Source organism: Camelus dromedarius, chromosome 29 (assembly GCF_036321535.1).
Source record: "Camelus dromedarius isolate mCamDro1 chromosome 29, mCamDro1.pat, whole genome shotgun sequence".
Taxonomy (NCBI): domain Eukaryota; kingdom Metazoa; phylum Chordata; class Mammalia; order Artiodactyla; family Camelidae; genus Camelus; species Camelus dromedarius.
Window position 1 is genome coordinate 2395345 of NC_087464.1, and position 16216 is coordinate 2411560.

Sequence of the window (16216 nt, forward strand, 5' to 3'; positions counted from 1 at the left end):
ACTGCCTTCTTTCTGTCCGGCCACAGACAGCGGTGGCTCAAAAGAGGGATTGCCCCTCTTCAGAGTCCCAAAATGGCGACCTACCCTGGTGGGACTGCGAGGAGCCGCGAGCCACTTCCCCTTCCCAACAGCCCCTGCTCTGGCGACGACGGCAAGCAGGAGGGGGCCGGAGTCGGCGATGGGGGGGCGGGCACAGCGCTGCGCCCTTCCGCGCGCAAGCCGGCCCCGCCCCGCGTCTCTGCGTCCAGGCCTGGAGCGCTCTCCCGTCCCGGCGGCTCGCGCTGCCTGCCGGGATACTCGGCCCGCCCAGCCAGTCCTCCCAGCTTGCGCCGCGGCCGCGAGATCCGCGTTTTTCCCAAGATGGTGGCGCTGGGCTCGGGGTGACTGCAGGAGACGACAGAGCCTGAATCCGCTTCTCCAGAACCTCGACGCACCGCCCTTCTCTCGCTCGCGCACGCCGTCACCGCGTAGCCTTCCGCCTTCTCAGGCGCCCGCCATCCTCCGCCGCTGCCGCCGAATTGCGCTTCACCTCTGCCGACCCGGCGCTCACGGCCGCGGGCGGCGGCGCCTGCCTCGGCTCCTCATCGGGGCCGCGCTCGGAGCAGCTCACACCTCGCCCCGGCCAGGAGGGCCTCTAGCCCCCCGGCGCGGACAGGCAGCGGCGGAGCGGCGGCGGGCGACGAGCGCGGGGTTTCCTGCGGCCCCTGCGCCCCCTTTCCCGGCCTCGGTCTCCGGAGAAGGAAGCGCGGGTCCCGCATGAGCGCCGGCGGTGGCGGCAGCGACAGGGAACGAGGCGGTGGCGGGCGGAGGCGGTGGGCAAGGGCGACGACGACCAGTGAGGCGGCCGCTGCTGCGAGGGCCGCAGCACAGGCGCGGGGGCGACGACAGGTCAGTGTGGCTGAGGACGGGGCCGGGGCCTGGGCCGGGGAGGCCGGGCGGCACCTCTCATTGCCCCTTCTGCCGCTGGAGCCCCCCCCTTCCGGGCCGGCTCCGGCGAGGGCCGAGACGCCCCCTCCCCCGCTGGGGCGAGTGTTTAGGGGTGAGTGGTCCGGAGGGGCCGGTGCCAGAAGTAGGCCGCTGGTAGCAGCGGCTGCTGCCGCCGTAACTGTCAGTCCTGGCCCGGCGCCGGAGGGAGGGTTTTGTCGCCCGAGGGGACGCGAGCGGGCCCGGGGCGGGGCGTGCGGGGCGCCGAAGGTGGCCCTCCTTGAAGCGGAGCTCGCCGAGCCGGCCTGGGCCCCAGGCTGGGAAAGGCTGGCCTTTTCCTTCCAAGGGGAACTCTTTCTCGGTGTTTTCGAGGTTTTGGCCGTCTTGGTGAAGACCTATTCAGACGTGTGCTTTGGTGGGGTGGGCTGGTGGGGGGGGGGGCTAATGAAGTGGTAAATCAAGCCCAAGGGTTGTGTTCGCATATTACTCATCGCGATTCTGAAATTAACGTGTGCTGCTGGGCTCGCCGGAGACTCTGTTTAATGCAGATCTGCCAACAGTTGGCTTTTTTTTTTTTTTTCCCAGTTGAGAAAATGAACTCTTTACTCGTCACGGTATAGAGGTTTTTGTTGGTAAAGTCAGAATTGAATGCTGCAAAAGCTTTAGTTCATAAAATTGTTAAAAATTTTAATATACACGGTGTTTGGTTAATCTTGGAATCCGCGAAAGATAATTCCGAAGTTACCCTCCATCAGTCACGAAGTAATACAGATATGACCCATAATTTCGGATCTTTCCACAACCTGCAATATTGAAAGAAGCAGCAAATTATTCCATATTTTTTGCGAGGGAGGGAAGAGGGTTTGAAATGACCTGAAGTTTAGAAGTACAACTGTAAAAAGTTACTTGTGAAAAGACCCTTTGAATACCCAGTAAATCTTGGGCAATGAATTGGACAAGCGGGGTGAGAAGTGTTTATCTCACACTTTTGACTTAGGAAGTTAAAAAGAAGTGGAAATAACTTTTAAATTGGATCCTGCTTGTAAATCTGAGTTACTCACCACATTTTTAATGGAATGAATACAGTATGAATGATGGTGCCGATAAGCCCAAGGAATGACCAGAAGCCCTTTCAAGAAACTAGGCAATCATAAGAAAACAGAAACAAGGAGCTTCAACAAATAATGTCTCTGTACAAAATTAGAACGTAAGCTCTGAAAGTCTTCTTGTGTCAATATTTATTAACTAGTTTTAGTATGCTGAGTAGTATGTACACAGTCCTCTGACATTGCTGGGTTACTGAGGAGTTTAACTTTACACAGAGATACAAATTACAGTAGTTTGATCCCTTTTTACAGGTTTTGTAAGCTGCTTTTATTTTAGCTTTCTGAAATTTACACTTTTTTCATGGCTTAAAAAATAAGAGTACATACTGGTCAGAAGCAAGAGGATGACACATTCTCAACCCACTTGCCCAGCCCATGTAACAAGATTTATTGGGTACCTGCAGTGTCTTTGACATAAAACATTTACTCAAGTTTTGTTTCTTTAACTATAGATCATTTCTAAATGACCCTCCTCTCTCCTCCCAGAACAGTCCTTTATCCCCCTGAAAGATTTTTTTTGGAATCATTTGCTGTTTGTCTCAATATGAAGTCGGTGGAATAATCCAAAACTGGATCACACCTAAGTTTTTCAACCCAAGCACTTGAAATGGTGTTTATAAAGTGTCTATTTTCTTAAATGATTACTGGTTATGTTCTTCAGTCATGTTGCACCCTTTTATTTATACTTGTATAGGTCAAGATGTAGAAACATTAAGTACGTAAAAAATTAGGTTTCTGGTTTTTAAGAGTGAAGACAAATTTTCAAAAGTGATTTTTTCAAGTAAAATACTTGGGTAAAGTCTTAGATGCTCTTTTCATGATGATTCAGGACACCAGTTTTGGGGTGATTTTGACAGTCCCTGCTCTCTCCCCACTGCTAATGTAAAGTATAAAAGTCAGAGAAATTGTGTTACGTATAGTGGAAATAGCTTTGGAACTAGATTCTGCTTTTAATTCTGATCTTTCCCGAGTTGTCTGACCCTTGGCGAGTTATTTATTCTTGAGCTGCAAATTTTGTCATCTGTAAAATGGGATGGTGAGGCTAACTCAGAACTGTAGATTCACGTACATAACATGCCTAACACATAGGCACTTAAAAAGTATTAACCTTTAAAGTTATCCTACCCAGTTTTCCTGAATGGGCTCAAAAACACCTTATATACATACAGTGGACTCTAGCATATTATTCTTCACGTTGTTTTCTTGCTCACTAGTTCACTCTTTAAGGGCAAGGACGACTGGCGTTCACCAGAGTGTGTTACCAGAGTATGGATGACTAGGTTGTTAGTAAGTGGCTGACTAACATTTATTAGGTACTTACTGGGGCTACTGTGAACTCTAGGTTACAAAGAGAAGACTCATGTCTCTGTTTTTTGGAAGCGTATAGTTTAGTGACTTTCTCCACATAACACCATTTTTTTTGTGAAACTCTGTTGCATAATGGAGCCCCATTTTCCTAGTGCCCTTCCAATCCTAGGGCAGTTCTGTGGACTCAACACCCTCCACTCCCAGCTCCTGTTCTGAAGAATACTCTTTAACTCTTTGCTTTATATACCGTCTGGCACATGTTAGACGCTTCATATCTTGATCCCAGTCCACCACCCAGTATCTGGCACATAGTATGTTAGTGTTTGTGTGTGTGGATGTATTGTATAAAATAAATAAATTAATTTTGGCAATTGCCTGTGAATACTTGGATATTTTTCTGGGATAATTATCATTCTGTCTTGTTAAAAATTCAGACGTTTTAAGCCTGAGAAGGACTATCCTTGAGGTCAGTTACTCCTTTCATTTTACACATGAGGAAATTAAAGTGCAGAGCTTTAAAATGATTTTCTAAAAGTCACCAGGTGGCAGAGCCAGGGCCACAATTTGAGCCTCTAGACTGGTTCAGAACTGCATGTGTTCCATCCCACCTGTTGGGAGGAGTGGTTACTTTACTTTGGGATTAACCACTCACCTTCTTGGAGTTACGTGTTTTCTAAGATACTAGTAGAAGGCAGCCTTCACAAGATGCCATCAGTGGGACTTTTCTGATCATAGCAGTGCAGGAAATGGGGCTTTTTCTTCTGATAAAGCAAATAAAGTAAAATTACAGTTAAGTAGAAATAGTGTTAATCTACAAACTTATATCCTATATCCAAAACATGAGATGTTTGAAATACTTAAAAGATGCTATATAGTTTTTTTTAATGAAATGATTTAAATACATAGTAAATTTCTTTGCTGACTTTTTGTTTTCATTTAATCCCAGAAATGCCACTTACAGTGCTTTGATCCAGCTGTCTTTAATGAGTAAATACCATTATGGATAGTAAGTCAAAAAGAAGATTATTAAGTATAAGGTTTACCTGAACATGAAATAAGGCTAGTACTTTTTGAATGCTGCTGGTTGCTCATAAGATTTAGCTGACAGTTATTACTGTTTGATTCTAAGCTATGTAACTTGTGAACTCCCTAAAATTATATTTAAAATTTTACGTGCTTCAAAGTCTCAACAGGTTCTGTGAACAAAAGCCACTGAGAACCATTGATGTGGAGGAAGAAGCACTAACTTTGGTGTCAGAAGATCATCCTTCTTCTGACACCTTCCTAGCTGGGCACGAGCAGGTCATTTAGCTTTCTGAGCCTTGACTCTGTACCTTCCTTCGGTCAAATAAAGGTGCTGCTTGCTTTGTTTCAGAGGATTATGTTTTTCAAATGGAATCATTCTCGAAAAAGGAGATTAATACTACTGTATAAAGTGACTATAACGATTTAGTGAGTTGCTCTGGAAAACAAGTTGGTTAGTGGTAGACAGGTGATTGGAACCTTGGTATATTTTCATGGTTTTCTCTATTGACACTTAACCTTTCCATAGAAGTATTATTTTGGGAAATACTTAGTGTGTGAGTTTATTTTACATTTGGTAACTACATTTGAAATAAATAGTAGATCTTAATAATTAGTAATGCATTATTCAGTATTATTAGTCCAAAGTCAAATCACTTGTGTAATTTGATTTACTTCTGATCTCTCCTGTTAATTTGATAAATGGCGAGTGAATCAGAAGGTTGGCCTGAAAGGAAAAGGGGTTTTGGAGGCTTAGAATCTTAATAGACAAGATTATTCCAGAAGTTCAATTCTAGGAAATCTGCAGGAATCTACTATAAGATGTCGTATGTGGATCATAGAAGACTTCATTAACTAGAAGTCAGCATGTGTGCTGCGGATAAAAACAAAGAGGTGGTATATGAGCCCTGAACACTCATACGAGTAGGGTAAAGTCTTCCTTAAATTAAACTCTTGGCTGGCTAGTGTGGAGACTAATGTGGTGACTCTTACTTAACACTCAGTGTGTTCCAGAAGTTGATCTTCTGTACCCTTTGGGATCAATTGAGATTAGTCAAGCACAGATCCCTTTATGTTACAGAAATAAAACATGAAACGTTTTTTGACCTGTCTCTGTGGTATGCAGGCTTTTAGCTCTTTTTTAGTTCTTAATAGGTGCCCGTTGTACTTAAGTGATTCAGGATGTTCCTTTTACATTTGAGACAAGTACACAAATTTCATAGCTGGGGGCTACATGAAGATGCTACCAGTACATAATCTGTCATTTGATAACTCTTGTCTCCTCGTATCAAAAAGGATGACTTACCCATTTCAAGTTTCTAATAGACTTCTACCTCAGCAGCCTTCCTCTTGAGTGTTGAGAAAGTCGTCTTAGAATTGCCCTTGTGAATTCTAGCCAATATCCTAACTCACCTATTTTTATATTCTTTATGATGCAGAATAAATTTTGAATTTTCCTTCCAAACTAAGTATACAGACAGGACAGAGAATAATATAACGACCATGTATGTACCACTCAGTATGGACAAATGTCACATTTTGTCACTTCCTTGCACCCTTTAACACCCTCTCTAAAATTGATGGGTCTTTATTTTCTTCTGAGATGATAACCTCTAGCACTGCAGGTAACCACTACAGGACTTTCTTCATACTGGTGACAAGTGATTTCCTATCTCTCACGATATGTAAAGCATAATCCTGTTCTTTGGAAGGGAAAGGATGAAATACCCAGCAGTGTTTTCTATATAAAACTAATGGGTCATGGGGAGAAATATGAAATATGGGTTGTTTCCAGCTTATTATCTTGGTACTTTTTCCTAGGAATTCTGTTTATTGTACCTCTGTGCATGTATGTGTCAATGTTGATAACCTTACAATGTACCATGAATAAGAATATTAATTATTTGCCTTTATTAAATAGTTAAAGGTTTCATTTTGGGAATTAAAAAATACATCTTCTGAGCACTTATTGTTTGTGATGTGTACTAATTGATGGATCCTATTTCACAGGAAGATTAACTAGGTAACATTTTTCTAGTTTTTTGAAGTGAGCTGATAATGTGTCGTATTCTGTGTTAGTGATAGAAAACTATGCTGTTTAAGATAATCCAAATCTAGAGGTCCTAAGAAATGGAAAGCTTCCCTAATAACTTAAGCTGCTTCATTCATATTCTATTTCTTACACGTTTTGCGATGTCTATAACATTGCTGTAGACTGAATGTTTACGTCATCCCCACTCCCCACCTCAAAGTTTATATGTTGAAATCCTAACATCCCCCCTCCCCTGCCGTGTAATGATGGGGCCTTTGGAAGGTGATTAGATCATGAGAATGGAGCCCTTGTGGTGGGATTAATGCCCTTTAAAAGACTCCAGAGGTCTCCCTCCCTTCTTCTGCCATTTGAGGATCCAGCCAGAAGACAGCCATCTAGGAACCACGAAGCTTGTTCCTGCCAGACATCGAATCTGCCAGTGCCTTGATCTTGGACTTCCTAGGCTCCAGAACTGTGAGAAATAAATTTGTTTGTTACACACCACCCAGTCTATGGTATTTTGTTTTTAGCAGCCTAAATGGACTAGGACACATATTAAACATGTTTAAAGAACAGAGAGGGAAAATAGAAAATTAAATGGATAAAGGTTGGTAGCTAATGTAATGTAGGGGTGCACTGTGCTTGACAGAATGGAAGTGCTTCTTAAAAATTGATTATAATGTTGAAATGAGAACACAAATATAGTATATTAGAAAAACTGAGCTAACTTTAGTCTTTTATATACATAAAACTAGATTTACGCATTTAAAATTATGTATTTTTTAAATTTAATTATTGCCCAGTGTAAATATACTTCAAATTATCTTCAAAATGAAAAAGTAAAAATCTTAGGGTTTCATTTAACTCAGTAAAGAGTCACCTTACTTCCTCCTGCCCGAAATTTGTCTTCCATCTTTTGGGTAGAGGAAAGGTAGAGGGTGAACTTAGAAATAAATGGATCTCAGTTGGAAAATAGGTAAGTCATTTATCTGAACTGAAATAAAACAGTTTATTCCTGGATTGAAGATTCTGTAAGTAAGTATTTGCTGTCTGTCTCATTTTTTTTTTTCATGTGCCATTTTAGGTGTTTTGTAAGTGCTGGATGAATGAACTACTTTCTGGTTAGGTCAGGAATTCTTTTAGATATCTGCTGTGGGCTAATGAACTCTTAAGTATGATCAGGAGCAACCCTCTAGGCTTCAGAACTTTAGGTAATTTTACGAAAAGATAGATTAGGGTCAGCCGGGACAGTGAGCCAGAGTCCTGCTGTGGCCCTACTTTACTGCCTATGTTTGTGCTGCCTTTGAAAAGGAATTCCTAGGAGGGGAGGGAAGGAGAGTGTGTGTGTGCGTGCTTGCGTGTGTTTGTGTGCTTGTGTGTGTTCATTTTCCATATTTCTAGCTAACACCAGATTTTGAGAAATTGGGGCTCACCGCTATTTAGCCTACCAGGATTTTCTTTAAAGCAATCAAAATCTAATTCCCTTAAGTGCTATTTTAGCTACCTAGTATGTGTTTAAAATAGCCGTGACTGCAGTAGTATTTATTTCATATTCTAATTCTGATATCTTTCCTTAGTTCTTTTATAAAGGGAGTGGCTTGGATTAGATCATCTCCAAGGTAATTTTCTGCTTGGATACTATTTGCTCAGTTTTTTTTCCTTTTTAAAATGTATGTATATATTTTAATCACAAAACATTTAAAACATGCAGTAAATGATATAGCAAATGCTCATTTGCCCACCACCCAGAACTATAAATTACGCCAATTTGATCCTTTGAGAAACAGATTCTGTCTTAAATGTTCACTTGTAGCCACCTCACCTCTAAGTCCTGTTACTGTCTCTCTTTACTCAAGGTAATAACTATCCTGAGGTTCTTGGGTTTCATATCCTTGTTTATACTTTTACTGTATGTGTGTATTTGTATCTATAAATGATATATATGGTATTGGATTTTATGTTCTAAAATTTTTACAAAATGGTATTGTATTGCACATACCGTTAATCAACTTGCTTTCTTTTTCACTCAGTATTTTTTGAGATATGCATGTTGTTGCATGTAGCTCTAGTTTATGTAGTTTAACTGCTGTATTGGTGCTCCATTGTATCCTATGTGAGCTGTATGTGTCCCATTATAGATAGATTTTGAGTTTTTTTCTTTTTTGGTATTATAATGCTGCAGTGGTCATTTTTACACATTTGTTAATGCATGTATTTCTTTGGGAAGATTGATGGAAGTGAAGTTGCTGAGAAACAGATTGTAGATATCTTTAACTTTGCTAGATAGTACTAAATTCTCTGAAATGGTTGTGTCAGTATATACTTTACCTTCTTCCAGCCTCCTAGCCTATACTTGAGATAGTCATATTTAAAAACTTTTGCTAATTTGATCGGTGTGAAATATCTCATTTTAATTTGCATTTCCTTGGTTATTTATTCTGGGTGGTGGATATATGGATATGAATTTTACTATTTTCTGTATGTTTTAAATGTTTCATAAATTTAAAAAATGCAGCATTTATGTTATAAAGGACCTTGGAGTTCTTCTTATCAATCTTCTTTATAATGCAGCCAAGAAAATTATCTGAATAAGAATAAAATATAAGAAAATCCTACTTACTGCCCATTGTGGTATTCCTTTTGGGATATAGAATCTTAATTTTTATGTCAAAATTATGAATCTTTTATGATTTGTGTTGTTTATTGAAGAAATCCCCTTTTTATATTGTCTGCTAATAGTCCCCCCCCCCATTTAGGTCCATCCGATAGGGAATTAGGAATTAATTTTTTTTTCCATATGAAAAACTAGTTGTCCCAACATTAAGTATTGAATCCTTTCCACGTTAGTTTTTTTCTTAAAAAAAAAAAAAAAAGTCACCTGTATCATCTGCCAAATGCTTGGGTTTGATTCTAGGTTCTTTATTCTTTTTCTTTCCCTTTTTTTAAGCACCAGTACTATATTGTTTTATTTCAAATAGCTTTAAAATAAGCTTTGAAATCTGAGTCAAAGCCTACCCCTTTATTCATTTTCAGAATTGTCTTGATTCTTCATAGACTTTCATTCTTCCATAATAATTTAAAACCAGTTTATCAAGTTCCAGGAGTATTAATTGGAATTGCATTGAATATATAAATTAACTTGAGAATTGACATAGTTTATCTTGCCATTTATTTAATTCTCTTATATTTTACAGTTTTCTTTTCAGATGCTTTTTACACATACTTTATTAAATTTATTCCTAGATATTTGATTGATATATATGTATATTTGCTTTGTAAATAGGATCTTTTTTATTATATTTGATCATTGCTAATATTGATTTTGTATTCATTAACTTGGGTGAACTCCCTATCATTTCTAATAGTTTATAATTGTTTTAGATTATTGTGAACAAATTATTCTTTTCCAGTGATCTTTTAAAAGTGCAAGTCTAACCTTGGTACTTTCTGTTTAAATTTTTTCTCTATCTTTCTGTTGCTTTTAGGATAAAATACAATGCTTAATTGGTCTACAAGGTCCCACATGATCTGGATTCTGTACTTCCTCAGCTTTATTTTCCTTCACACTCCCCTTCATTTAGAATCATCTAACAGTATTGGCCTTTTTTCAGTTTTTTGAGATACCCAACCTCCTTGTTCCAAGCCTTTTGCCCAGTGCATTTCAATTTGCTTGGAACACAGTTAGGCAACAAATTTTACCCACCCTTTAGGGTTCAGCCTGTATGTTACTCAGGGAAGCCTTCCTTGAGAATCTCCTTGTACTCACTAGTATTAGGGCTTTCTTTTTATTATGTGGTTACTGAATTCTGCTTTTCCTGAGTTAGCACTTAACCTCAATTGAAATTAAATAATTTCTTTGCTTTTGAATTGAAAATTACTCAGTGAGAAAAGTTAATGTTTGTTGTCTGTCTCATTTTTTTAATGTGTAGTTTCAGACATTTGTGAGTATTGGAGGAGAATGTTCATACACTGATTGATCAGAATTGCATTTTATTTTCCAGTTAGAGAAATATTATTCCAGTTGATAACTGCTCAAAAGAATTTATAATTAGGCTACTTTGAAGTATTTTACTAGACATTAAAGATCAACTGTGGTTGGTCTTTAGAAAAACAGTTCTCTATTTGAACAGTGCAGTCTAGTTCACTTAAAATTACATGTTGTAAAATTTTTAAAAGCGTTTTGAAGTTAAATTAGAAGCCAGTAACTCAGATTTTATTTTATGGGTTTAGATTCTGCATTTGATAGACAGGTGCAATAAAATTAAACTGAAAATATGTGTTCATGATTATTTCAAGGAAAACCCAGCTACCTTTAGTTCTTTTAGTATATTGCATTATAAGTATTTTGTGTGTGTATGTGCTGAATGCTAATACAATTCTAGGTTTAATTTTAGGTTAAGCTTTGTATAAGATTGAACTCAAGTTAGCTATTGTGCAAAAAGAACTCAGGAAAATTTCAGAAAATTAGTCAGTGGGGACTATGTATGAGGCACAATTGCTTGTTTTCAGATCATAGAATTGTTGACTAGAATAAGTAATATATCATTAAAGCCTGGAAATTGAAATAATTCTCATAATTTGGAATTTCTAAAGGATCTCCATAGATTATGCTTGAGATCTGTACTGAGTCAGCATAGTTTTTATTTACTTTTGGAAATGTTCACAGAACCCTGAGGGAGCTGAAGGCCAAGGGTCATGTTAGAAAGCGAGTTTGATTCTTTTCCAATACACAGTCTCTGTGATCCCAAAGTTCTACTCCTATGTATAAATGTGCCTCAATTTAAAATATTAGGTTATTCCTATAAATCATAAAACCAGAAATTCTAGCACTTTTATATTTCAGAGAGTCTCTTATATTTAGTGGTTGGTTGGTTGCTCCCTCAATGTTGGTATGTAGAATTATTTTTGAGAATAAAGAAATACAGAAAAAAAAGATGTATTTTTGAAGTATAAAAAGAACTGAAAGTTTCCTCTTTCCTTTTTTAGCCAATTCCAAAACTTAACAGTTGCTAAACTTGTGTGTAGAAGGACATAAAAACGCCTGGCAGATACCAAACAAATACATCTGTATAAGTACAGATACTTGTAGCTTTTTTCCTGTCTGGGGTTTTAAAAAAATCACGCCATATATTTTTTTAAAAGTTCCAATTTTATTGAGATACAATTCACATACCATAAAAATCCACCCTTTTAAAAAGTGGGTTTTAGCATATTCAGTTGTGTAGCCATCACCATTATCTGATTTTAGGACATTTTCATCATCCCCCAATAGAAACCCTGTACCTGTTAGTAGTCATTCACCATTCTTTCCTTTTTTTTTTTTATCCCTTAGCAACTACTAATCTGCTTGCTTTCTCTGTGGGTTGCCTGTTCTGTATGTTTCATATAAATGGCATCATAAAATGTGTCCCTTTTGTGTATGACTTCTTTTACTTAACTAGTATTTTCAAGACTCATTCGTATTACACTGTATGAATATACACATACTGTTTATTCAGTCATCAGTTGACAACTTTGGATTGTTTTCATTATTTTGGTTATTGTGAATTATGTTGTAAACAGTCATATACAGGCTTCTGTGTGGACATACATATTCATTATCTTGGAGGCATACCTAGGAGTGAAACTGTGGGGTCATAGCTAACTGTTTAACATTTTGAGGAACTGCCAAAGTCTTCCAAAGTGGCAGCACCATTTTAAAATTGCATCCACAGTGTATGAGGATAGCTTCTGTTTTCTTTACTTTCTTGCCAGACTTACTGTCTGTCCTTTATTTTAGCTGTCTTGTAAGTGTGAAGGTATCTCTGTGATTTTTTGGTTTGCATTTGCTAAATGACTAATGATGATTGTCTGTCTTTGGAGATCTAGTCAAATCCTTGAGACTTTTAAATTGTCATTTTTCTTTTTATTGTTGACTTTTAAGTGTTTTTATATGTTCTGGATACAAATCCCTTTTCAGATAATATGATTTCTAAATATTTCCTCCCATTCTGTAAGTTTTTTTTTTTTTTTTTTCCATTTCATGATTGTTTCCTCTGAAGCACACAAGGTATAAATTTTGGTAAGTCCAGTTTATCTGTTTTTCTTTTGTTGCTTTTGATATTATTTAAGAAACCATTGCCTTACCAAGGGCATAAAGATTTATAACTGTTTTCTTTAAGAGTTTTGTAGTTTTAACTCTTACCTATAGGTCTGTCATCTGTTTTGAGTTGATTTTTACGTATGGTGTTATGTGAGGTAAGGGTCTGACTTTATTCTTCTACCTGTAGATATCTAGTTGTCCCGGCACCATTTGTTGAAAAGACTGTTCTTTCTTATGAATTGTCTTGGCACCCTTGTTGAAAATCAGTTGACCATAAATTTAAGAATTTATTTCTGGACTCTGAGTTTTCTTCCATTGATCTGTATGTCTGTTCTTCAGCCAGTAACACAAATTCTTGATGACTGTAGATTTGCAGTAAGTTTTGAAATTGGGAAATGTGAATACTCAAACCTTGTTCCTTTTTGGGCTATCTGGACTCCTTGAATTTCTGCGTGAATTTTAGGGTTAGCTTGTCAATTTCTGAAAAAGGACAGCTGGGATTTTGATAAGATTTCTGTTGAATCTGTAGATCTGTTTAAGGAGTATTGCTACCTTAATATTATATCTTTCAATCCATGAACATGGAAAGTCTTTCCCTTTATTTAGATCTTTAATTTTGTGTGTGTGTTTTGTAGTTTTCATTGTACAGGTCTTGAGGTTCTTTTGTTCAAAAGAAATATACTTTGTTATATATTCTTAAGAATTTAATTTTTTTAATGTTATTACTAATGGCATTCTTTCTTAATTTTATTTTCAGAGTATTCATTGCATGTGTATGGATTTTTGTTCTGAACTTGTATTCTGTACAACTTGTTTTTTTCCTCTTAACAATAAGTTACAGAAATCTTTTCCACTATATGAATGGCTATATGTGCGTCTACCTCACTCACTTAGCAAATGTTTATTGAGCACCTGCTGTGCCATAGGTATTTTTCTAGGTGCTAGTGGGGACAGCAGTGTAGAAAATCCACCAAAACTCCTGTTTTCTTGGAACTTATATTTAGTAAGGGAAAAGACTGTAAACAAGATAATGTAAAAGATACTGTGTTACTTAGTGCTTTTCAGGAGAGAAAATAAAGGAAGTGGGATATAAAGTATTTGGAGGTGGAGGAGCTGAGTGTAAATTTGAGTGGCCAACAAAAATCTCACTGAGATGGTAACTTGAGTAAAGAACTGAAGGAGATAAGAGAGTTAGCCATGTGGATGAAGAGGGGTGGGGGCATTTCAGGCAAAGGGTGTAGTGAATATGGAATCCCTGAAGTGGGAGAGTGCCTGATGTGTTTGAGGAAAAGTGAGGTGGCCTGAGTGGCCTTAGGAAAGTAGATGATGGAAGTCGAGTCAGAGAGCAAATGTAGGGTACAGATCATTTGGTCATAATAAAAAGTTTGCCTTTTACCTCTTAGTGAGATGGCAAGCTGTTAAGGGTTTTGAGCAGAGGAGTGAAGGTCACGTTTCATTTTAGCAAGATCACTCTGGCTGCCATGTTGAGCATAGGCTGAAAGAGGTGAAGGGCAGAATCAGGAGACCAGTTGATAGGCTACTACAGTAATACAGATAGGAGGTGATGCTGGTGAGTTGGACAGGGTGAGCCAAGGAGGTTGATGAGAAGTAGTTGAACTATTGGTATGTGTTCAAGTTATAGTCCGTAGGATTTGGTAATGGTCAGATATAAGTGTAAAGTAAAGGGATGAGTAAAAGATGACTTTGAGATTTTGGCTAGAGAAACTAAGAGAATGGAGTTGAACAATACAAAACAATACTTTTTAATTACTGCATTAAATGTGTGCATGACACCACAGCCCACATAACTACAGATAATTTTACCATATCAGCCTGGGGCTGGGGAAGAGGGAAAAAAAAACCTCAAGAAAGGAAAAGAATGTTGAATATGTAACATATGTCCTGACAGAAACTTGAGATGGAAGACTATCAATCTTATGAGTTCTGCCAGTCTTTAGAGCTGAACTAGGAACTAACTCAGAGTTCATAATGTATTATGAAATTCTTTACTGTGGAATTTAGGTGGTTTTCAATTTTTGCTATTACAAATAATGGTATATATTATTTCTGTAAGGTAGATTTCTGTAAATATGATTGTTAGATCATGAGGCTGTATCAGCTTAAAAATTTGATAGCTATTGCTAATTACTCTTTAAAAAATCTTTCTGAGCAAGTTTCATTCCCAACACAGTGTACGAGACTGCCGATTTACCTCATTGCTTATTTATTTTATGTATAAATAGTCTTTTCCAATATTTGAATGTTTAAATACAGCTTTATAAAACTGCCAGGATTTTTGGGCTCATTTTCTGTTATGTTCTTTGTTTTTTTACTCTTATTTATAGGCACCCTGTATATCATTAATCATTTATTATAATTTGCAAATTGGTCTCATCTTTTAATTTTATAGTATCTAGTCATGAATTTAAAAATTTTTGGTATAGTTGAATCTGTCTTATGGCTTCTGAGTTTTAGCATGCTTATAAAGATACCAAAATAATCTCGTATTTTCTAGCACTTTTATGAGATTACTTTATAGGTTTAGATTTATAGATTTAGATCAGTACATTAGGCATTTTTTTGAATATTGTATGATTTAGGTTTTGATCTGGATTGCATTTGGCATATTTTTGGATATGGTGAAAAATACCTACTTTTTATTTTTTTCTACTTGGGCAGCCAATTCTCTAGACCGCCTAAGGGATCCTTTCCCCACTGATGTAAAATGCCATCTTTTTATATACTAAGTTTTCATAAACTAAGAAAAAAATCATTTTTATTGAAGGATAATTTATATCCAGTAAAGCGCACCCATTTTTTAAGTGTACAGTTTGATGTATTTTGACACATGTGTACACTGTAACTACCACCATAATCAAAATACAGAATATTTGAATTACCCTGCAAAATCCCCTCATGTCCCATTCCTCCCTCTTGGCTCCAGGCAACCACTGATTTGTTTATTAGTTTTGCCTCTTCTAGCATTGCATTTTTGTTGTTGTTGAAGCATAGTCAGTTTACAGTGTGTCAATTTGTGGTGTACAGTATAATGTTTCAGTCATACATATACATACATATGTTTGTTTTCATGTTCTTTTTCACTATAGGTTACTACAAGATACTGAACATAGTTCTCTCTGCTATACAGAAGCAACTTATTTATCTAGCATTGCATTTAAATGGAATCATATAGTCTATATTCTTCTTTGTTTGGCTTTGTTCACTTAGTATGTAGTTGAGATTCCTCCTTTTTGTGTTTATCACTAATTTATTTTTTGGTTAAACATTTAGATTTTTTCCAGTTTTCGGTTGTTGTGAATAAAGGTACTCTTTGCATGTGTGTCTTTGTGTGAATGTATTTTCATTTCACTGGGATAAAGGCCTTAAATTGGAATTACTGGATGTGGTCATTTTATGTTTAAATTTATAAGGAACTGACAAACTTCTCCAAATGGTTATACCATTTTGCTTTCTCACCAGCACTGTATGAGAGTTCCATTTCTTCCAAATTCTTTTCAGCATTTGATACTTTCAGATAAATTGCAGACATTCTGATGAGTGTGTAGTAGTTTCCCATTGCAATTTCTTTTTCTTTAACTGTAGTGAAATACACATAACATAAAATTTATTATTTTAATGATTTTTAATTATACAGTTCAGTGGCATAAAGTACATTCACATTGTGCAGCCATTACTCATCCATTTTTGAAACTTGTTCATTGTCCTAAACTGAAACTATTA

At 37.5% G+C, this 16216-nt stretch overlaps 1 protein-coding gene across 5 annotated transcripts in view; it reads left to right on the top strand.

The window, feature by feature from the left end:
• The first annotated feature begins 295 nt into the window (after nucleotides 1–295).
• Nucleotides 296–16216, top strand: part of UBE3A (ubiquitin protein ligase E3A) — a 77535-nt gene continuing 61614 nt past the window's right edge. For 3 of the 5 annotated variants that reach the window (XM_031440443.2, XM_031440441.2, XM_031440444.2), the window contains exon 1: nucleotides 296–888. The gene's annotated coding sequence lies outside the window, so the exon portion shown is untranslated. Of the gene's footprint in view, nucleotides 889–7991; nucleotides 8013–16216 lie in introns of those variants that run through there. The other 2 variants (XM_064480496.1, XM_064480495.1) reach the window with 2 other exon arrangements.